The sequence below is a fragment of the Pleurodeles waltl genome, chromosome 8, assembly GCF_031143425.1.
Source record: "Pleurodeles waltl isolate 20211129_DDA chromosome 8, aPleWal1.hap1.20221129, whole genome shotgun sequence".
Lineage (NCBI taxonomy): Eukaryota > Metazoa > Chordata > Amphibia > Caudata > Salamandridae > Pleurodeles > Pleurodeles waltl.
In genome coordinates this window covers 1,260,801,285-1,260,825,954 of record NC_090447.1, presented here as the reverse complement: position 1 = coordinate 1,260,825,954, position 24,670 = coordinate 1,260,801,285, and positions in this window count along the sequence as shown.

The following is a 24,670-nucleotide window of genomic DNA, read 5'->3' as shown; positions in this document are numbered from 1 at the left end:
ATAAATCCATGATTGATTGATTGTCTCTTATGAACCACTACTCGAAGCACTAATGACCAAGTGAAATGTCTTACCTGAAAGGCTAGTCTATTGGAGACCACAACACCATTCATGAACCTGGAAAGACGTTTTAGTGAAATTATCAGATTTACACAAACCACTGCAACAGCCAACCAGTAGAGACATCTTAGCGGGCAGGCCACTGTGTCACAAACCACTAATAAAATTATTCTATATGCTGCAGAAAGGTGTGAGCAGAGAGATCAGGTTGTTGTAAATGTCTACTACACTGAGCCATCACCCTAAAGAAACATCTTAGTAAACACATGAATTTATTCAAATCTACTAGTCATCATTCATCACAAAGGAGAGAAGTCTAAGGAAACTGGTCAGTATGTCATAACACAGAACAATGCTTAGCCATCACTGTGGAGTGAAGTCTCAACAGCTTAGACTGTCACAAAGCACTACAATACAAATACATCGGCAGGGGATATGTGTCAGTGTAGAGGCTAGTTCACTGATAAATAGCACAACTGCTTTAAAAACAGGATTATAGATCAGATGACATATATTACAAATAGTATCACTCAGTAGCACAAAAAGAATACTAATTTCACTTATGAAGTTTATTAGTATATATCTTCACGTCTCAGAAACATTTATGAAACACACTCACTGGATGATGTCATCAGTGATTTCATTTGAAATGTTATCAGTGATGTTACTGACCATGTCATGAGTAAAGAAATATGTGAGGCCATATGCAGTGATTTGCCGGGGTATATGTTATAGTGAGCTCATGAACTATAACTGCTGAATTGCTATGGTTGTGTGCATGCAAAATCTGAGCCTAACTATAACGTCCCTGTAACCTTCAGTTTTTTCCAATGAATTTCTAAGGCTTTTTAAATTCTATTTCTTGGCTATAACATCCCTGTAATCTCTGTGTTTTTTTCAGTGAATATATGTGTATGTATATCAATTTCATAATACTACAGCACACCACTTCCTGTGCGTACAAAGAAGTCGGCACTTCAGGGAGTGCTCAACATGGATTGTGATGTGTTTCAGCATACTAGCCTTTCTCAAACAGGAAGTTACCCTCCACTCTTGGGTACTTCCTTTCAAATATTCATCAAACATAGAAATAAAAGACATTCTAATGCTCCATAAAAAGTGTTTTCAAAGAAATAACAAAAAAATAAGAATTCAGTAACATAATATTCCAAGTTAAGCTCCCATCCACCCCACTTGTGGTAATACCCAAGCCCATCCACCTCCAGTCAGACTTGTTCCTTCTAGGTTTGTGTATATGAACAGGCAACCCCTTCATTAGATGTGTAATTGCCTAGTTCTCTGCCAAGTCAAACAGTCAAGCTTGGATGAAAGCTACTCTGCCTGAAATATTAGCTATAACCATACCTGGTTTATTTGTCTCCATTAGGGTAAAGAGCCAATAAGATAGTGTGACTATATTGGGACGCTCAGGGGAAGAGACGTATCATCTTTAAGAGTATCAAAGAATGTCTCAGCCACTGGTTCTAAATTCTGAGCGATGGGATGTTTACATAAGCCTGCCCTCTCTTTCTTGTGAAGGTGGACACTTTCAGAAATCAACCAGGTGGCAGTCTTCTGGCCCCAGAACTGTATTGTCAGTGCTGCAGGGTTTTTCTACCTCAAAGTAATATAACCCCTCCCCAATAGTAAGGTCAGGTCCAAGACTTTAGTCAAGGCTCTGTCTGAGTGTGAGTGAGAGTAAAGTCCTAACAAAAACTCATCTAAAGAATTATCTAAGCAACTCTCTCACTTGGTAAAGTATAGTAATGATTTCAGTCCAATAACTGGTTAGCACCCCACACAACCATAGTACATGAGGGAGGTCTGCATCAACGAAGTGGCATTGAGGGCAAAGTGAGGGAGCCCCTTGATAAATCTTGCTATTTGGACAAAATATCAAGTTATATATATTGGAATACAGAAATATAAAAACAAAATTGTGATGCAAAAATATAGTGATGCAGAAATATCATTGTCAAGAATATAATTTTCAGGTAAGTAATACCATTGTTAAAAATTATGTTATTGTAAATATTGTTTTCAATAATATAGTTGTAAAGAAAATCATTTTTCAATTAATTTAATGTGTTTTGGTTTACACATTATTTCTATGTGTTAGCATTGTTTGTATAATTGTTATTAATTTTTTTTAGTATAGTTTGTAATCGTAAGTGATGTAGAATATTTTAATTTTTAATAGTAATTTAGTGTCTTAACAAGTTGTTGAGTTTGTAGGGGAATTGGGTGGGAAGTTGATTAAGTAATTAATTATGAATTGATTAATAATTTTTAAGTATGTGATTGATATTCATTATACATAGTATGCAATATTGATTGATTATACTTATATTTTAGGTGCGAGCTGCTACGTATGTAGGGGTATAGGGTGGGATGTTAATTAGAAAATAATGACTTAGCAATGAATTTATAATTTTGTATTAAATATTTAATTGATTATTATTCATGTAAATTGTGTAATACCCACCATTTTAGTGATATTTTAGGTGCATAGGGTTTGTAGGGGTATAGGATGGGAAGGTAATTAAGTAATAATTAACAGTTAATAATGTGTTATTAATTATTTAATTGATTATTAATTATGTACATTATGTAATATTTGATTTATTTTAATTATATTTTTGTTGGGGGTTGCTAGGTTTGTAACAGTGCAATGTGGGAAGTAAACTAAATCAATAATAATTAATGTTTAATTAAATATTTAATCTATGAATAATCATTTAAACTGTGTAATAATTATATATTTTAGTTCTATTTTAGGTGTGGGCTGTTGGGGGTTGCAGGGTGGGAAGCTAATTAAGTTATATTTAATTAACAATTTACTATTAATTGTTAATTAACTATGAAATTGTTCATCAGTTATCTAAACCGTGTTATGCTTATTTATTTATGTTATATTTCAGGTGTGGGTTGCTGGCTTCTACAGGCATAGGATGGGATGTTACTTAAGTAATAATTTAAAATTAATTATTTTTAATTGAAAAGTATTGCAGTGTGTATAAACTTTGTAAACTGGATGATTCTGGTTTATTTTTTAAATGTTTATATATATTTTAACTAATAATATTTATACTTAGAGTTTTATATTTGCTTCTAAATTAATAGGATTATTCAAATATGTAATGTGTTTAAAGTAATCTTACCCCTCCAAAGTCCAAAGCTTTCTCTAATGTTGCACAGACTGGAGTGTGAATAGTAAAGTTAACCTGTCCGAATTCCAACATTTTGCTTATTGTTGGAAGTCCATTCTCTACTGTTGCTTAGACTGGAGTGGCAATAGTAAATTAACTCCTCCAAAGCCCAAAGCTTTCCCTACTGTTGCACACACTGGAATGGGAATAGTAAATCTTATCCCTTCGAAGTCCAATGCTTTCCCTACTGTTACATAGAATAACATGGGAGTAGTAAACCCTACCCCTTTGAAGTCCAACGGCTTCCCTACTGTTATACTGCTTGAAGTGGGAATATTATATTTAACCCCTCTGAAGTTCTACACTTTCTCTACTGTTGCATGAACTGGAAAGGGAATAGTGTATGTATTCTTCCCAGACTCAAAAAACATTTATAATAGGGTTTGATTATACTTATTATTACTATTTGTCTATAATTTTATAGTATTTGTTTATTTTATTTGTTGCTAAGTTTATAAAATATTTTTGTAAATGTCCAAATACACATATATATTCATATAATCTTTGATGAAAAAATACACATATATATATATATACACACACACACACATATATACATACACATTAAATTTTTGATGAAAAAACTGAGCATGGCGGGGTGCTAGTTCTAGTTACCTTAGGGCATGAATTATAGGTACTTCAGATAACTCTAACTATAACATTTCTATGGTTTTGTACGTTTAAAATCTGAGCCTAATTATAATGTCCACGTAACCTTTGGGTTTTTTAAGTGAATGTATTATCTCTCTCTCTCTCTCTCTCTATATATATATATATATATATATATATATATATATATATATATATATATACTGAAGAGTAGCTATATTTAGGACCTAGGGCCTCATTACTAGTTTGGCAGTCAGACCACTAGGCCCCCATGTTGCCGGTCCTGAAAAGACCACTATATTGGCAGTCCTCAGTCTGATCTATTATGAGTTATACAGGCAGGGCCGCCAACCAAAAAAGGCAGACTGGCAGCAGCACGGAGGCCTGGAAATAGGTGATCTGACCTCCAGCGCCGAAAGCACCGCGACCAACCACTGACTGTATTACAGGCACATAGTCGCCATGAACGACCCTCATGGTGGTCAGCCAATGGCAGTCCGAACCACGGCGTCTGTGGTCACTGAAGTGATACACAACTGCACATTGGATGAATTTGAAAACAACACAGCTGACATACACTGCCACACTGGACACACCTGCAAAGGACACTATAAAAACACACCCCTTCACGCACCACAATCCTCTGCATTATCAACGCCAAACACTGAAGCCAGAACACATTATTTCCAAAACACTGCATAGGCACACTTTTATTTTTTTTTACCATCCCATCGAACACCCTGCACACACTTTTGTCCAGTTACACCTTTTTGCACTTCCCCTCTTTAATAAGCCACTGTCACATCCCTGTTTTTCTGAGGCTTAGTTAAGAGTCATGGTGGATGAAATCATAAGAATAGAGCTACAATTGTTGGAAGCACAAGTCTAGCATACCCCTCTCAGTAGCAAAGTGGAAATGAGGGACAAGACCATTGATGGAGTTAATGCTGTAGGCACCACCCTGTGCACAAAGGAGGACTTTAGGAAGAGGTGGATTGACCTCAGGGGCAAGGTCCTTTCCCTGTTCTCCAAGCACCAGCTGCAGGCCAAGAAAATTGGTGGTGGCCCTCCCAGTGCACCATTATGTCTTTTTCCCGGAGGAAGGTCTTGACCATTGTGAGGGCTTGACAGGAATACGTGGGGGAGTGGAATCTGGTAAGTCACAACACAAAAACGTCACCAAAATGCACAATGCATGCCCAGAGCTCACCTTTTGCCACTGTTACTGTCATTCCATTCACCAGCGTAGTGTCCACAGTCCAAAGACCTCTATTTGGCAATGTAGAATTGAATCTGACGTGACTACAACTCCCAGCAGGCACTTTTCTACATCTCCAAACACCAGACCAGTGGTCATTTGTCCACATACCCCTATTTGGCAAACATAAATGAACTTCACTGACCTTGGACATACCATTTGTCAAGTGTGGGAAGCAGAGAGAGTGACTGAACTTCAACTCCTAGTAGGCACTATTCCTGTAACCACAAACACTAACACAGTGGTCACATGCTACAATACATTTGTTAGTGAACTCTCAATTGAAGTGTACTCACCTGGGGGTAGAACAGTGGGCAAGTGTGGATACTAGAGAGAGTGACCTGACTGCAACTCACAGGAGGCACTGTTTCAGCAACTCCAAATACCAGAACAGTGGTCATTTACCCAAAGACCACTGTCTGCCAACTCACAATTTAAGTTAACTCAGCTGGGAGGATATTATTTGTCAAATGTGGGAAGTCTAGAGAGTGACCTGACTAGTAAAGCCAGGAAGGCCCCCTGTCTGTAAAACCAACCATCAGCCCATTGTTCTCTTGTCCAAATACCATTGTTTGTGAACTCTCAATTGAAGTGGACTTACCAGGGAGAATAACATTTGTATAGTGTATGTAGTACAGGGAGTTACATGACTGTAACTCACAGCAGGCACTGCATCTGTAACTCCAAACACCAGCACAGTGTTCTCTTATCCGAGGACCCCTGAGTCTTAACTCTCAATTGAAGTGTACTCACATGGGAGGATGATATTTGTATAGTGTGTGTAGTACAGGGAGCTACATTGCTGCAACTCCCAGGAGGCCCTGTTTCTGTAACTCCAAACACCAGCACAGTGTTCTCTTGTCCAAAGACCCTTGTTTGGGAAGTCACTCCCAAATTAAATTTACTCACCCGGGGGGATACAAGTTGTCAAGTACTGGGGAGTATTGAGAGTGATCTTACTGCAACTCCCAGGAGGCACTGTTTCTCAAACTACAACCACCAGACCACTGTTCACTTGTCCAAATATCCTTGTTTGGTATCTCTCAGTTGATGTTTACTCACCTGGGAGGATACGATTTGTATAGTGTGTCTAGTAGAGGGAGTGATCTGACTGCAACTCCCAACAGGCCCTGTATCTGTAACTCCAAACACCAGCACAGTGTTCTTTTATCCAAGGACCATGTGACGGGCTGGAATCAGTTCGCCCGCACATGGCTCTCACTTGTGCTGACTCTGCTCCTGTTACTCCGAAGCTTCCTGGTCACTCTGCCCGTGATTGGTCGGTAGATCCGCAGTGGCGGGACGCCAGAAGGTCAAATGTGCCACTGTCAGCACTTGCAGCGTTCGGAGGTTGGAAGGAGGAAGACGAGGAGTGGAGCCCACCTGTGAAACAGCACCGGCGGTACCGTCCGGGTACCGGAGGAGAAACCGGAAGACGATTGCCGGACAACCCTGTTCCAGGCGACCGAGAGGACGAAACGCAGCATCCCGCCACGCTCCAGGAGAAGCGTGGCCATTCAGGTGCGTAGGACTACGTCCCTGAATGAGTGCAAGTACAAAAGAGATAAAGGAGTGGAGTGAGAAGGGAGGGGGAAGGGGGGGAAAAGGTAACACGGGGAGAAGGGAGGGGGACGGACAAACACAGAGAAAACATAAATGCATGAGCACTGGGGAAAAGGGAAGGAGAGAGAGAGAGAAACGAATAAGGACAAGGGAGAGACACAAAAACTTACCTTCAGGCACCATAGACCACCGTCACCTTTAAGGGTCCAGCCAAAACCCGAGCACAGGAACGGTTGAGCGCTGAAAGAAAACGTATAAAGACAGAAAGAATAGGAATTAGACCATTAAGAAACAGAAGGAAAAGTACGTGATAATCTGAGCTAATGTGAGAAATGTAACCTTGTCAAGAACAGTAAGACAGGGACCACAAAGACATTATAAAGAAACAAGAGATACCAGTATCACGGTCACTTACAGCTATTATTCTCTTCTCTCCACATGCGCTTCCCGGGGAACGACCTGTGAACAAGAGAGACAGAAAGAGACAAGTAAAGACCAAACCTCAAGAACATCCCACCACCTAAAAACCCAGCAACTCAAGACTGAAACAAACTTACCTGTTTTACGCCACATTCAAAATCTTCAATAAAATTCCTTTGTTTTTAAGACTATAACGCAATCTGGAGTGGTTCCTCCACACCCACACGGTTACAAGTGGTGTCAGAAGTGGGATTTGTGGAAACACCGCCACCATGGAAGAAAAGGCAACAATGGCAGACGTAATCGCTCAGTTGGCAGAAGGGCAACAGCATCTCCAGTTAATGTGGGAACAACAAATGAAAGAAGCCAAAGCGGAACGAGAGGCGCTACAAACAGCCCTTAAGAGTCAGGCAACGATTATGGCCAATAACCAACTGGTACATGAGACAGCATTGGGTAAACTTACCAATACCATCGCTCATACAAAAGTACACCCCATAGTACCGAGTAGTGTGTTGCAACGATATCAGGAGCAGGAAGACCCCGACTCTTTCTTCACAAACTTTGAAAGGGTGGCCAGCACTGCTAACTGGCCAGAGGATAAATGGGGTCAGTATATTGCCCCCCAACTCACCGGCCATTTACAAACAACATATCAAGCTATTAACCCGAGTGGTACTCTTCCATACAAAGACCTTAAGAAAACCATTTTAGAAAGAGTAGGTTTGGATAGTGAGAGTTATCACACCAGGTTTAGACAAATGAAATGGCAGCATCAGGAGAACCCCCATACCTTATATTATTGAGTCCAACATGCAGCCGGGAGGTGGTTACATCCCACAGAGAACACAAGAGAAGACATGTTTGACATCATAGTCTTGGAACAGTACTTAGATGCTCTACCACCTACCACCCGGAACTGGGTACGACAACATCCTGGACTCACGAATGAAACAGCCATAGAGCTTGCCTGCGCTTATCATAGAGGCTTGGACTTCCGGGCTACCGTTAGTCGGGCCCCTCCACCTCCGGCCCGACCGGCCATACCTAGAATGCATCTGCCGCGGCCTGTAGGGAATCCCGGAACTGACCGATCACAACCAGCTGGTCCGGGTCCCTCTGGATACACAAGCCATGGTCCCCAGTGTTTTCACTGTTCAGAGTGGGGCCATATTGCCCGGCATTGCCCTAAAAAAAAAGACATAGAGGAGCCCATGGAGATAGGCCTGTCCAAGGGAAGAGTATTCTGGGCTGGAGGGGAGAAACCCAAATATACCCTCCCTCTCATCATCAATGAAGTAGAAAGGATGGCTCTAATCGATTCTGGATGTAGCCAGAGCGTGATCAGGGCCGATTTAGTATTGCCAGGGCAGGAAGATACAGAGGCTCAGGTCCTCATTACCTGTGTACATGGTGATCAACGGTTTTACCCCATGGCGACAATACAGTTGAAATGGAGAGAACAGAGTGAGACCCTCTGGGTAGGGTTGCTCCCCATCCTCGATGAGGATATAATCCTCTGGACAGATTATGAGGATTTTTCCTCCTTGTTAGAGAAAGCCGGACAAGAGCACCTTCTGAGAAATTGGTGGATGGAAGCACCTAGTGGAATGGTCTCAGAGGAACCCAAACAGGTACGAATTGCCCTCAGCAGGAGACAAAAAAGAGAGCAACGACGTTCCTATACACAGAACTGCCCATCCCAAGACGGTTCTACTGGAATTGGGAAGGTTTGCACAATCACCAGAGATTTCCGACAAAATCAAAATGAGGATCCTACCTTAAAACAAGCATGGCAGCAGGCCGAGTCCGGGACAGCACAAGGGGTAGGTCCCCGATTCTTGATTCGTAATAATCTCCTATATAGAAATCCCACGCCCACAAGAGGAAATGACCTACAATTAGTAGTACCTAGAAGTCACCGTCAACAAGTGTTGCAACTAGCACATGGGGATAATGGGGAAGGGCACTTGGGAAGGGAGAAAACAGAAGAAGCGGTCCTTAGATGATTTTATTGGCCAGGGGTTTATGGCGAGATACGTAAGCATTGTTCTGAGTGTCCCAAATGCCAGTTGTACATCCCCTCTCCACAAAAACCCGTTCCCCTTCAACCTCTTCCCATTATTGATATTCCTTTTACCCGGGTTGGAATGGACCTTATCGGTCCCCTTACCCCTTCCACTCGGGGTAGACAGTATGTGTTAGTCTTGGTGGATTATGCTACACAATATCCCGAGGCCATACCCCTTCCCAGTATACACACTAAAGCTATCTCTCAGGCTATGATAGAGTTCTTTTCCAGGGTGGGTTTCCCAAAAGAGATATTGACTGACCAAGGGACTCCTTTTATGTCCAGATTAATGGCAGAAGTATGTCGACTACTGGGGGTGAAACAGATCCGTACCTCAGTATATCATCCGCAAACAGATGGGCTAGTAGAAAGATACAACAAAACCATTAAATCCTTACTCAGAAAAAGTATATCTGAAGCTGGGAAGGACTGGGAAAAGAAACTACCATTGGTTTTATATGCTATCCGTACCCATGTACAAGCATCCCTAGGCCATAGTCCTTTTGAGATGTTGTTTGGCCGACAGCCACGCACACTGTTAGAAATGTTAGCAGAACAGTGGGAGGACACAGAAGAGGAAGTAAAAGACCTCTTAACCTACACCAGGGATTTAAGAGACAATCTTCATACAGTATGGGAAGAAGCCCATACGGCCCTACAGGAAGCACAGGATAAGCAGAAGCAAAGATATGATACCCGAAGTACTGTTCGCACCTTATCAGTAGGAGACAAAGCTCTAGTCTTACTCCCTAGCAATGACAATAAGTTATTGGCCAAATGGCAGGGACCGTTTGAAGTGATAGCACAGATCAACCCCACCACCTATAAGCTGGCCATTCCCCAAGGAAGTGGTAGGGAGCAAATATATCACATCAATCTACTTAAGAAATGGCTAGAACCCACAGGAGACAATTCTGTTCACTTTATCAACTCCGAGATTACTGACGACATCCCGTATCCCAAGATAACTCCCCAGGTTCGGTCCAACCAGGTACAACCATGGATCAATCCCGATCTTACTAAAGGGTATCACAACCAACTAACCCGTTTAGTACAGCACAATCAAGATGTCTTTTCTAAATATCTGGGTAGAACCACCCTAGTCCAACATTCCATCCGCTTGAAAACAAATACTGTCTCACGACAGCGGCCATACTGCATCCCTGAAGCAAAGCAAAAGATAATTGAAGAAGAAGTCCAAACCATGTTGGCAGCGGGTATCATAGAGCCGTCAACCAGCCCTTGGTGCTCGCCAGTCGTATTGGTACCCAAGCCAGATGGCAGTACTCGGTTTTGTGTAGATTATAGGGGTGTCAACAACTTAACCTATTTTGATGCTTATCCCATGCCTAGAATCGATGAACTGATTGAGAGATTAGGCCAAGCCAAATACCTATCCACCCTCGATCTCACGAAGGTTTATTGGCAGATACCCTTAAGAAGGGAAGACAAAGAAAAAACAGCATTTGCTACCCCTTCGGGATTATATCACTTTACTGTCCTCCCTTTTAGGTTCCATGGGGCCCCCGCCACCTTCCAAAGGCTCATGGACGAAATCCTACGACCTTTTCAGCAATATGCTGCTGCCTATCTCGATGACATTGTTATATATAGCAAGACCTGGGAGGAGCACATGACACATCTAGGTACCATATTGCATGCTCTACCAAAGGCCCACTTAACCGCCAATCCTGACAAATGTAAACTCGGACAAACTAGTATCAAGTATCTGGGCTATATTGTGGGGAACGGTAGGATTAGCCCACAAGTAGAAAAAGTAGAGGCCATCTTTAAAATGGAATTTCCCAAGAGAAAAAAGGACATGAGTGCTTTCCTGGGTTTGACTGGCTATTAACGGCGCTTTATTCCTCATTTCTCCACAATTGCGGAACCTCTTACTAATATGCTGAAAAACTCCTGTCCCAACACCCTTGGACCCCCTCTGTGACTGCAGTACGTAGTTTTGATCAGCTAAAAACCGCTCTCACATCTGATCCTGTGCTATGTTGTCCTGATTTTGGTAAACCTTTTGTGTTATTGACTGATGCCTCCGACGTGGGGCTTGGGGAAGTGTTATCCCAACCGCAGGATGATGATTCCCTCCACCCAGTGTTGTACATCAGCAGGAAACTTCTACCGCGGGAATGCCATTATCCAGCTATAGAGAAGGAGTGTTTGGCGATTAAATGGGCGATTGAACCTCTCAGATATTACCTGTCGGGCAGGACTTTTACCCTGATTACTGATCACGCTCCTCTGACCTGGCTTGCCCATCATAAGGACACTAACTCCCGTGTTCTCCGCTGGTTCCTTTCCTTACAGCCATTCTCCTTTCGGATCAAACATATGGTGGCCGCGGATTTCCTTTCACGTTATCCGGCTTTGGAGCGCCTCGACAGGCCGCTCTCGAGGGGGAGTGTATGTGACGGGCTGGAACCAGTTCACCCACACATGGCTCTCACTTGTGCTGACTCTGCCCCTGTTACTCCAAAGCTTCCTGGTCACTCTGCCCGTGATTGGTTGGTAGATCCGCAGTGGCGGGACGCCAGAAGGTCAAATGTGCCGCTGTCAGCACTTGCAGCGTTCGGAGGTTGGAAGGAGGAAGATGAGGAGCGGAGCCCACCGGCGGTACCGTCCGGGTACCGGAGGAGAAACTGGAAGACGATTGCCAGACAACCCTGTTCCAGGCGACCGGGAGGACGAAACGCAGCATCCCGCCACGCTCCAGGAGAAGCGTGGCCATTCAGGTGCGTGGGACTACGTCCCTGAATGAGTGCAAGTACAAAAGAGATAAAGGAGTGGAGTGAGAAGGGAGGGGAAGGGGGGAAAAAGGTAACACTGGGAGAAGGGAGGGGGACAGACAAACACCGAGAAAACATAAATGCACGAGCACTGGGGAAAAGGGAAGGAGAGAGAGAGAAACGAATAAGGACAAGGGAGAGACACAAAAACTTACCTTCCGGCACCATAGACCACCGTCACTTTTAAGGGTCCAGCCAAAACCCGAGCACAGGAACGGTTGAGCGCTGAAAGAAAACGTATAAAGACAGAAAGAATAGGAATTAGATCATTAAGAAACAGAAGGAAAAGTACGTGCTAATCTGAGCTAATGTGAGAAATGTAACCTTGTCAAGAACAGTAAGACAGGGACCACAAAGACATTATAAAGAAACAAGAGATACCAGTATCACGGTCACTTACAGCTATTATTCTCTTCTCTCCACATGCGCTTCCCGGGAAATGACCTGTGAACAAGAGAGACAGAAAGAGACGAGTAAAGACCAAACCTCAAGAACATCCCACCACCTAAAAACCCAGCAACTCAAGACTGAAACAAACTTACCTGTTTTACGCCACATTCAAAATCTTCAATAAAAGTCCTTTGTTTTTAAGACTATAACGCAGTCTGGAGTGGTTCCTCCACACCCACACGGTTACAGACCCCTATGCCTTAACTCTCAATTGAAGTGTACTCATCTGGGAGGAAACCATTTGTGTAGTATGTGTAGTACATAGAGTTACATGACTGCAACTCCCAGGAGGCGCTCTTACTATCACTCCAACCACCAGTTCAGTGTCCTCTTCTCCAAAGACTCATGTTTGGGAAATCACACATGAAGTGTACTTACCTGGGGGGGGGGTGACATTTATCAGGTGTATGTAGTAGAGGGAGTGTCATGGCTGTCAAAGTCAGGAGGCTCTGTCTCTCCAACTCCAAACACAAGCCCAGTGTTCTGCCCAAATGCCCTTGTGTCTTAACTCTCAAATGATTTTTACTGATCTGGGAGGATAGCATTTGTATGGTGGAGGTGTGGGGAGTAGAGGGAGTGACTGGAATCCAAAAAGTCAATAGGCCTTGTGTCCCTAACTCCAAACACAAAAACAAGGTTCACTTGCCCATATCTATCTACTAATGACCTCTCAATTAAAGTTCACTTACCTGAGAGGATACCATTTGTCAAGTGTGTGTAGTACAGAGAGAGTGACCGGACTGCACCTTCCAGGAGGCACTATTACATCAAAGGCAACCATTCGTCCCCCAACCTGTGTTCCAAGCACACTGTCTACCATCTCATGCCCCAAAGTCCTGGATTCTGAGTTGCAATGCAATACGTCCAACAATGAGGGTCCAGAACCCAGTGGGAGAGGGCATCCTGTGGTAAGGGCACAGGGCTAAGGGAGTTAGGGTGCTTGGGAGGGATGCTGTGGGCCAGCAGGGTGTGGCCACTGAGGCTGCTCCTGGCCAGGACACCACCAACCACACCTTGTGGGTGTATCGAGAGTCCCAAGGCGTGAAGGGCCAGGTCTTGACCGAGTTCCAGGAAATAAAGCAACTACAGAGGAACATCCATAGGGATATGCATGCACAGTGGGAGGCTCACAATACCAACATGGCCTCCCTAACAGGGGTGATAAAATATATTGACACCACCTGAGCAGGGCTCTACAACACCAGTCTACCCCTTCCTTTGGTGGATCAACACCAGGCCCTTCTTCACCAGTGTCAGCCATTGGGAGGGAGGCCCTTCCAGAGGAACCAGACCCAGACACCCACCCCCCCACTACGCAAGCAGGGATGTCCGGCAAAGAATCCAGGCAATGCGGATGGCAACACACCCACCACTCCTACAAGTGATCTTTTCCTAAAGGAACTCCTTTGTGTGCCAAACATTCACTCTTTTGACTGTTCCTGATCTACCCACCAGTTCCAATGGGAGGAGTACTCTGGACTTTGGATTCCCAGTGGTGTGGCATCTACTCCAGTGATTTCATTCACCATGACTGAACCTTTCACTTTATTACTTTTTACTCTCCAAATTTTATTTACTACATCAGCACTGTAAAATTCATCCATCATAAACACATTGTCTGCTTGCTTAATTTCAATATTTTGCTACATAGAGGTGTAAGACCATGTGAACTATATAATGAAGACATTACCTACTTGTGCAAGGAGAGATATGTCACAGGTACACATGGTTCTTTGAAGGATTACAACCATTAAACACAAACCCATCAGTATAAGTGTCTGGTCACAAGAAGCATTTTATTCCAATGTACAGCACATAGGCTGCCCATATGTCTGGACCTTTGTGACCCAAGAATGTGTGACTCATACGGAGTCAAAGTACATATTCCAGGGTATATCCCCCGAGACCACGGAAGGAAGGGTTTTATCAGACATTGGGCCAGATGTAGCAAAGGTTTTTACCCATTCTGTGTCTATGGGAAAAAGTGTTCGTACATATGGCCCATTGTCCTTTAGAATAGGCAAACATTAAAGAGGATGATGTCATCAGCTTGAGCCTTATCCCCTTTCACACCAAAGTAATCTAACATCACATAATCCAAGATACAGACAGATGGTAGCACAAACGTCCCTGATCACACGCCCATCATTATCCAATGACCGTGCATCTGGTGGTCTGTCTCAAACATATGTCAGTGTTGTGGCACAGGCACTGTGGCCTGAATGATAAAGCATATACAGTTACATACAGATCATACAATAAAAGTGTTTAGCCAATGTGAAAGGTGAATGCCATGCTCGCAGTTGATGACTACATATCTATTCTAGAAAACTGTAACATGCTAGAGACTTGAACTTCAAGAGAAGTTGACACTGTATAGAGAAAGAGAACGGAAACTAGGCAAAATCTAAGACACAAAGGTTAAGTTACAGGACTTAAGGTAGTAACAAAAGGAATAAGTAATTGGAAAATAATATCAGGAACAGAAGGAACAAACTACGAACCATTAGAAAGGGAGCAGCCCAAGGGCTGCACAGAGAGTACGAAATGTGAGACTAAAGAAAAAGCAAATTGAAGCAGGGCTGTAGAAATCTGTAGCAGGCAGCACAGGAACAGGGCACAGCAAACAGGACTATGAAAAATCTGTAGCAGGCTGCACACGAACAGGACACAGCAAACAGGGCTGGGAAAATGTGTACTAGGCTGCACAGTAACAGGGCACAGCAAACAGTGCTGGGGCATGCAGGGACAGAACTTGGAAACAAACAAACAAGAAGTCCAGTACACCAAGGAACAAACTTCCATGCACTAATATGGAGTTTCGGCAAATGGCTGCTTATAAGCAGTTTCAGGCAGCAGCAAGCCCAGGGTGGAGTCACATGGCTGAGTTGCACATGACTGATCACAGGTGTGTGCGATCCCAGTCTCTCATAAGTCCTGGAGGAGAGAATCCAGCACAGAGGAACAACAGGACTATTCAAACAGGAAGCAATGGACAGCAGATTCCAGGCTTATTGGCTACTTTAAAATGCATTATGGGTCTTGAAGTCCATGGAAACAAATGACGGTTTTCAGAAGCAAACAATATCGAAATGGGAAGGACGTAGGAGCCAGAAAGGGACTCTGGATGAGTTTTAATGATGATTCTCAGGCTACAGATGATCCATGTACAGCGTTCCCCAGAGGTGGTACGATGGAGTTGTGACGAAAACATACCTATTACACAAACCACATAGCAAGCATCTGGAAATGATATTACATTGCAATGAGACTGACACAAACAAAGCTGCATCATCTAGGTGTGGATATGTCAAAGACTAACTCTTCAAGCACCCTTTGTCTGAATATTGCAGAGTATCAGCTCTCTAGTTGTTGCTAAAACATTCAATTACACAAGTTCTCAAAACTATAATTCATTTTATAGTCATAGTCATTACATCACATGAAATACTTACGCTCGTGAAAAGTAGCTGTTGATAAGATCCTCCCGCAAGTCAGCTTTTTCCTCTTCACCCCTGTCATCCTTACTTGGCATTTCAGGGGGTTCACCCAGTGGCACTGCAGGCTCCCCCTCCTCTGGGATGTCAGGGATATTCTTCTGCAGGGCAATGGTGTGGAGCATGCCGCATACCACAGTGATCTGATCCCTTTTCCGGGTGAGTAGAGGAAGAGCTCCACCAGTCCTGTTAGACACCTATATTTGGCTTTCAGTGGCCTAAGAACCTGCTCGACTACCCGCCTTGTTCTTCCATGGGGCTCATTGAAGCGGACTTTCCCTGGCATCATTGGATTCTTGCTTGGTATCAACAACCAAGGATGGTTTGGATACGTGGAGTCTCCTGTTAAGTAATGGGACATATGTGCAACAATGAGTTACTCAGTTCATGATTGTAGCACCAGACATTGCACACAGAAAAACAGGACAGATGTGACCTACCAACCAGCCAGGCCCTCTCTGGGTACAGTTGTGACACGACCTAGGGTATGGTGCTGCTCTGCATTATGAAGGAATCATGGGCTGAACCTGGATAACGAGCACAGACCTTTGAAACGTAGAGATTCGCCAAACAGACAACTTGCACGTTGATGGAATTGAAGTTCTTTCTGTTGTGGTATACTTGTTCATTGGCCTCTGGTGGGACAAAGCCAACATGTGTGCCATCAATGGCCCCCACCATATGTGGGATGCATGCAAAACCATAAAGGTCAGCCTTCACATGGGCTAAATTCTCACGTCGGGGAAACTGGATATAGCTGTCCAGGTGATTCAACATTGCTGAGAGGACATTCTTCAGCACCAGACCGAACATAGGTAGGGACATAGCAGCAGATAGGGCCACTGTATGTTGGAAGAACCCTGTTGCTAGGAAGTGCAATACTGACATAACTTGTACAATGGGTGGTATCCTGGTTGGATAACTAATAGCTGGCATCAAATCTGGCTCCAATTAACAACATAAGTCCACTATTGTTTGCCTATTCAAACGGTAGAGCAGGATGATGTGTTATTTTTCCATGGCCTGAAGGTCTGGCAGTGGATGGTAGACAGGTGACTGTTGCATCCTCCCTCTCCCTTAGTACCTATGTATGGCAAGACATGATTTCTAATATTAGTTATTGTGTCCACAGCAGTAACATGATGAATGTAAATGATATAATTTGGCAAGGCATTTCTGAATAGATAGACATGGCAACCAGTACACATTACAGCTGGAAAGAGCACCAGGGTCACATGTGGCTACCTTAGTTTTCCACGCATGTGGTCACAACATGTAGATAGACCAAACTTAATGATGTGCAGCACAATTGCCACTCAAAATGTGATTGAATATCCCTACCTCCAAAATTACTGTTGGCGGTGGTGGACTGTGCCTCACTGTTAAATACCATCTGTGCCCTGCAACATACTACAATGGTGTTTGAGTAGTAGGGTCTACATGACAAGACAGAATAAGCATGTTTGTGAGGTCAAAAATCAATTTTCACACATGTGACGCAGTTTATATAGCCCAATACAGCATTTCAGGCGGTCAAAATGGCAGCTGGCTAACCTACTCCATTGGACATTATGAACCACCCACGAGTGCTGGTGGAAGTTGTGATGGCGGTAGGTGGTTGCAACCGCAGTGAATACAGCCATAGGCTAACGTTGACAGTGGCGTTCGCTGGCCAGTGGCTGTGTTTGCCAGCAGGGACGACTGCGTACATGGTGGGTGTCTCTGCTATATTCTGCAGATTCACTCACTTGACTCCTGATACTACTGCCAGCAAGATCTCCAAGACCTGAGCTGCTGTGTGCCACCTCTGGGAGCAATCATGTCACGTCCAGCTGGTGATAGGGCCCCTGCCTTCTTTCCAGAGGAGCTCTAGATACTAGTTACAGGGGTTTACCACTGTATGGACAGCTCTATGGCTCACCAGAGGAGCAGGTAAGTCCCTCAAGTGCACAATTTTCTCTGTACTTCACCATCCTTTCCCTCCTCAAAGGCTTGAATGTGCCCATGTGTGCCAGTTTGACTACTCCTGTGCATGTTCTTGCAGTCTGTGTGGCATCAATAGGATGGACAATGTGCACATATTGGTGGCCAGTGCATATGTTAGGTTCAGTCACACTGTGTTGTGTGAGGTTTTTGGAGTCCTGGAGCAAATGTGTGTTGGATGCATATAACTAGGCGAGGAGAGATTACTGCCATCCACTGACATCTCCTTTCTCATGATTGTTGTAAATTTCAGACAACATTTTTGTGCATGACAGCATGAGCTGTGTATGAATATTGTGTGAGTCAGTTGAGAGTCATGTGAGCAATGTGTATAGTACCACAGATCTTTAAACCCACATCTGACCTTACTAAACTGTTGTACGCAAGGCATGTTATGAGTCACTCTTCCCTTCAGGTTGCCACACACACCACATGCCAAATTGCTGTTGGCCATCTGAATGTCAAGCATTGAAGTGATTGGAATGGAGTGTCATGTAGGTTCTGTCAGCTCAGCCTACAGAGACCAGGGCCTGTCATATGTATCTCCCAGTATGTGACCTAGTCTAGGCTATGGGAGAGTCACTGTGGCTAAGCAACTGTGGCACTGTGCCCACTCCCTGTACACCAGCAGATCCTGTAATGTGGCCAATATGAGGCTCTGGTGGCAAAACCTGCCCAGAATGCCTTAGTCCTTTGACTAGATTGGGAATAGGTACAGAGGTAAATCATTAATCTCGTCTATATGTGCATATTTGTCCTTTACATGTATATTGCATAACTGATAGTCCCACAGCGCAGACAGTAAGTTGATTCCTGGGAGGCCATGATATGTGAGTCAGTAGCTTGGTCACATAGCAGAAACTGTACAATGCATGCCTTTGTTTGTTGGATGCAATCTCTGTAGGATGGACACATATGTCAAAAGGAGTGTTCTGTGGTACAGGTGCATAGCACATCACCCCACCCCCTAAAGTGACATGAGTCTGCATTTATTAGTCCCTGTGTCCACACATGGACCAGGAAGACATTTTCTGTACCCATCATGCTAGCCCCTTGATTGTTACTCATGAGTAACTTTGGAGTTTGTACTCTGGCAGTTGCCTTTAGGGACTGCATGCAGTGAGTTATTCTCACAGAGTGTGAATGTGTTGGTCCATTCATGCCTAAGGACTTTATCCTTCAGAAGCAGATGGGGCTCACATCACAGTACAGGTTGCTAGAGCATGGGCTACCTGATGTCAGTGTACTTACTTAGTCATTGTAGGCCCTGAGCAGGGTAGTGGGTTAGTCTGCAGATGGAAATATATATTTCTGTATTTATGTCCCTGTACTTATTGGCTTGTGTGTTTCTCACTTGGGGAGTATTGACAAATAGTAAAATCCTAGCTTGATGTTACTGACATGTATCTGACAATAATTTGTGATGAAACTTGTGATAATATTCTCTTGATTTGTCTTTTGCCTCCATGCAGGTCAACACCCATCAAAAGAAAGCATTACGAAGAGCCATCGCCTGGAAGGTGCAGACCCTGGGAGTCCACAGCCGGCGGAGCGCCCACTGCAGGAAAAGGTGGGAGGACCTGAGAAGCTGAGCCTGGATAATCACAGAGGTCCAGCTGGGGCTGTCCTCCCAACATGGGCCGGGTGCCCAGTGGACCATGACCCACCTAATGGCCTGCATTCTGGCAGTGGCCTACCCAGACCTTGATGGGCATTTGAGGACAGAATAGCAACTACAAGGGGGTGAGTACAGGGCATATCCCTGCCTGTCACATTGCCAAGTGAATGTGTTAGGTTCTGACAGCTCCCCCTGACAATTAGGGATGAGCCACGTGTCACACAGTAGATAAGTGATTATTTGTTTAGCCATGGCATGTGTTGTATACTGATGTGCCTTACCTATTGGCCCAGGGACCTATGACACAACTGAGTATATTGGAATCTGCCACCCTGAGGCTAGTTGCCTTCAGAGTATGACGGGTGTTGGTGCCTCACTGCAGTCTGTAATGTGAAGATGGCCATCATACATGTGACAGAGCCTACATTGTACTTTGGGTGCAGCTACAGATCAACACTTCCCCTTGGTAAGTGGGGACTGTTCATTGACATGATTTATGCACCATCACTGTTTCAAGCATTCCTTGTGCCTAATGTCATCATGTGTCTCTCTTATTAGCAACATTTTTGTAAGCTGCTGTTTCATGCGTGGCCTACCTGTGCTGATGGGATGATGTCTGTATTCCCTCACATATATGTGCACGGCAATCTGCGTGTGGGATAAGCCATTTACAATGGGGGTACATTTGATGTTGTGCTACATACAGGAATGTGTCACCATTGTTTATTGGCTGACACATTCCCTCAGGCATCATAGCATGTCATTTGGCATGTACAACTGAAGTAGCAACAAGGGACATGACAGGTAGGCCTAGAGTTTTGAGCCACACTGTGCATTTCTATGCCATTTATGTGGCAGTATGTAGCAAAGTGCACTGCACATGTGTAATGGGTAAGGTTTGTAACCTGACTCATGGCATGCATCATGGAATGACTTGCAGTTATGTTGAAATCACAAGTGTTTGGGTATAAGCAGTCATTCACAGACAGACTTCTGGGTCTGCATGACCAAAATGGAAACAATGATGTATCTTTCAACTGGGAAACATGTTGAGGGCCTTCAACAAGTACTTGCAAATCTCTGAGCCTCTCCAACACCCAAGGGACTGATGGCATCTATTGATGCACTCAGGATATGTCATTGTAAGTGGTGCCAGACATTAGTGGTGATTTCACTGGGGCTTGCTGATTCATTGTGTTGTGGATTTTGGGGACATCTCTTCCTACTATATTGCACATGATGTCTACAGTATCTGTTTCCATGCCACGTGTGGCCTATCTGAGCAACATTAGTACTACCTCCATGACTCTATTGGGACAAATATTGCTTGTTGAAGTGTGCATAGTGGAACTGCTTCCAGTGTGACATGAGTATTTCCATGTCACTTTCTGAAGGCTATTGTACTTTTCTCATCAACACAACAGGATTTTGAAGCATTATTTCTTCATTTTTATTGTTGGGTCAATATGTAGGTGACAGATGTGTGCATGACCTTGTGTGGAATCTGTGGGAATGCAGTTGGCAAAGGCCAACTACTGTATGACAACAGTTAACTGAGGTCTGCTCCATGGGACAAAGCTTTGAGGGTGATGAGGTCTCCTACTTGTTGAATGGTTACTGTGATTGCACAACTTCGGCCAGGCAATTGTAGTTGTCTGAGATCATGAATTTCCTGTGGGCAACTGTTGACAATTTAGATGGCATGCATGCCTATGATATGGCACATGTATGGGACGCTTAGGTGGAGTTTGTTGCTGGGGGCCTACTTGACATCATGGTAATATTTGCTAATCAGAGCTGTTGTTCAAGTGTGATCATGGACATGTGATGGCCATATTTTTCTTTGTATTTGCAGCATCATCACCGACACAGCAAAGGAGGCGGGGCACAGCCAAGTGGGGATGCATCTGGCCACTGGACCTCAGGTCAAGACACTAAGGGCAAACGGGACACAGTGGCTTGGAGGTCAAGGGGAGTGTCAAGGCATAGACCAGAACATCCTCTTCGTCATAGCATTCTTCCGCCAGAGGACACTCCCTAGTGGTGGCGGACCCATCAGGGCATACCCCTGGATCAGCTTTGTCTGTCACCCCCTGATCTAGCACCTTCCTCCCTGTTCAATCAAAAAATCAATCAAAGAAATTTGTAGAGCACGCTACTCACCCGTGAGGGTCTCAAGGCGCTGGGGGGGGGAACTGGGGGGAAGTGGTGGCTGCCAGGGAGGGTCACTGGTCGAACAGCCAAGACTTGAGGTTCTTTCTGAAGACCAGTAGGTCTTTGGTTTTGCGAAGGTCGGTGGGGTGGGAGTTTCAGGTTTTGGGGGTGAGGTAGGAGAAAGACCTGCCTCCTGTAGTGGTGTGCTGGATGCGGGGGACTGTGGCTAGGCGAGGTCGGCTGATCGGAGGTTGCGTGTGGGAATGTGGAAGTTTACCCTTTCATTGAGGTAGGTTGGGCCGGTGTTGTGGAGGGATTTGTGTGCGTGGATGAGGATTTTGAATGTGATTCTCTTGTCTATGGGGAGCCAGTGAAGATATTTGAGGTGTGGTGAGATTCGTTCGTGGCGGGGGAGGCCAAGGACGAGGCGCGCACCTGTGTTCTGGATTCTTTGGAGTTTGCGTTTGAGTTTGAGTGTGGTGCCGGCATAGAGGGCGTTGCTGTAGTCCAGTCTGCTGCTGATGAGTGCGTGGGTGACTGTCTTTCTGGTTTCTGGGGGGATCCATTTGAAGGATTTTTTTAGAGTACGGAGTGTGTGGAAGCAGGAGGAGGTTAGAGCATTTATTTGCTGTGTCATGGAGAGGGAGGGGTCGAGGATGATGCCGAGGTTGCGTGCGTGGGTTGCGTGGGTGGGTATGGGACCTAGGGCGGTGGGCCACCTGCAGTCCCATGTGGTTTTGTTGGGGCCGAAGATGATGATTTCGGTTTTGTTTGAGTTGAGCTTGAGGTGGTTAGTGGTCATCCAGTTGGCGGTGCCAAGAGAGCGGCGTGTAGGTTGGTTTTGGCGGTGGTGGGGTTGCGGGTGAGGGAAAGGATGAGTTGGGTGTCGTCTGCATAGGAGAGGATAGTGATTCCGTGTGCTCGGAGAATGTTGGCTAGGGGGATCATGTAGATGTTGAAGAGTGTGGGGCTGAGGGAGGACCCTTGGGGGACTCCGCAAGTGATCTTGGTAGTGTTGGAGTGGAAGGGTGGAAGGCGGACTCTCTGGGTTCGTTCGGTGAGGAATGAGGTGAGCCAGTCTAAGGCTTTGTGGTGGATTCCTATGTAGTGGAGGCGTGTGTGGAGTGTGTGGTGGCAGACGGTGTCAAAAGCTGCAGAGAGGTCTAGGAGGATGAGTGCAACGGTCTCGCCTTTGTCGACTTTGGTCCTGATGTAATCAGTGCATGCAATGAGGGCGGTTTCTGTGCTGTGGTTCTTGCGGAACCCAGATTGTGAGGGGTCAAGGGTGTTGGTTGCTTCGAGGAAGTGGGATAGGCGGGTGTTGACTAATTTCTCTGCAACCTTGGCGGGGAAAGGGAGGAGGGAGATGGGGCGGTAGTTGTAGAGGATCTCTGGGCCGGCTTGTTTTTTTTTAGGAGAGCAGTGATTTCCGTGTGCTTCCAGGGGTCTAGGTAGGTGGCGGTTGATTATGTTGTAGAGTATGGGGACGATGGTAGGGCTAGCTTTGTTGTAGATGCGGTGTGGACAGGGGTCGGAGGGGGAACCGGAGTGAATGGAGTTCATGTTTTTTTTGGTTTCTTTGTGTGTGGTAGGGGTCTATGTGGATAGTGTGGTGGGGGGTCTTGGGTGGGGGATGAGTTGGCTCAGTGAGGGGTATGTGTGGTGGGTGGGTGTGATATGAAGCTGTTGTGGATGTCCAGGATTTTGTGGAGGAAGTGGTTGGAAAGGGCGTCACATAGGGGCTGTGTGTGTGTGGGGGCTATGTTGCTGGCTTTGGGTTTGGCAAGTTCATTGATATTGGTGAAGAGTTCTTTGCTATTTTGGGAGTTATTGTCAAGGCGTGTCTTGTAGTGATCTCTTTTGGCGGAACGTATGAGTTGGTGATGGGTGCGAATGGTGGTTTTGAGGGTGGAGAAGTTGGTTGAGGAGGGTTCTAGTCTCCATATTTTCTCAGCTTGGCGGCATTTGCGCTTGGAGTCTTGGAGTTCAGGGGTGAACCATGGGGCGTTCTTGATGTTGCGGGTGGTGATGTGTTTTCTGAGGGGTGCTAGTGTGTCTGCGCAACTAGTGATCCATTTGGAGAGGTTGTATGCTCCTGCGTTGGGGTCGTTGGTGTGGGGGGGATTGTGGGCCAGTTGGGAGTTTAGTCGTTCTGTGGGGATCTTGTCCCACATGGGGTAGGGTGTGGTGTGTTGATGGTAGTGTGTGGGGGGTTTGGTGAAGGAGAAGTGGACGCAGCGGTGGTCAGTCCAGAGGAGTTCGTTGGTGTGGGTGTAGGCTATGTGTTGGCTTGAGGTGAAAATTGCATCCAGCGTGTGTCCTGCTGAGTGGGTGGGTGCGGTGACCAGTTGTTTGAGTCTGAGGTTGTTGAGGTTGTCTATGAGGGAGGTGGTGTTGTGGTCGTGTGGGTTTTCTAAGTGAAAGTTGAAATCACAGAGGATGATGTAGTCTGTGGAGGTGAGGGCGTACGGGCTGATGCTGTGGGCAATGGTGTCGCAGAAGGCGGGGCGTGGTCCGGGTGGTCTGTAGATTAGTGTACCTCTGAGGGTGGAGTTGTTGTTGATGTGGATGAGGAAGTGCATGTGTTCAGTGTTGCCGATAGTGTCTAGTTGCCTGATCTCCCCATCTAGTTGGCCCTGCCTGCTCACCCAAGTGGGTGAGCTTCTCCTTTGCCGCAGGCACCTTTGCCCCAGCCCCTGTTACCTCTATTGCCCTCAGGAAGAATATTACTGACCTCCTGAGAACTAACTCTGTTGGTCAGGCAGCCATTGTGAATGCCATCCAGGGATTGGCAACCCAACTCCAGAAGACAAATGCATTCCTGGAAGACATTCATGGTGCAGTGTCTGGCCTACAGAGATCTTTGCAGGCTCTGGCCTCCACATTGACGGCAGCTAGTCACCACCCAGCTCCCGTCCCCCCTCCACCTTCCTCTTCCCAATCCAAATCCCCCCTTTCCCTACCTACCCAAAGCACA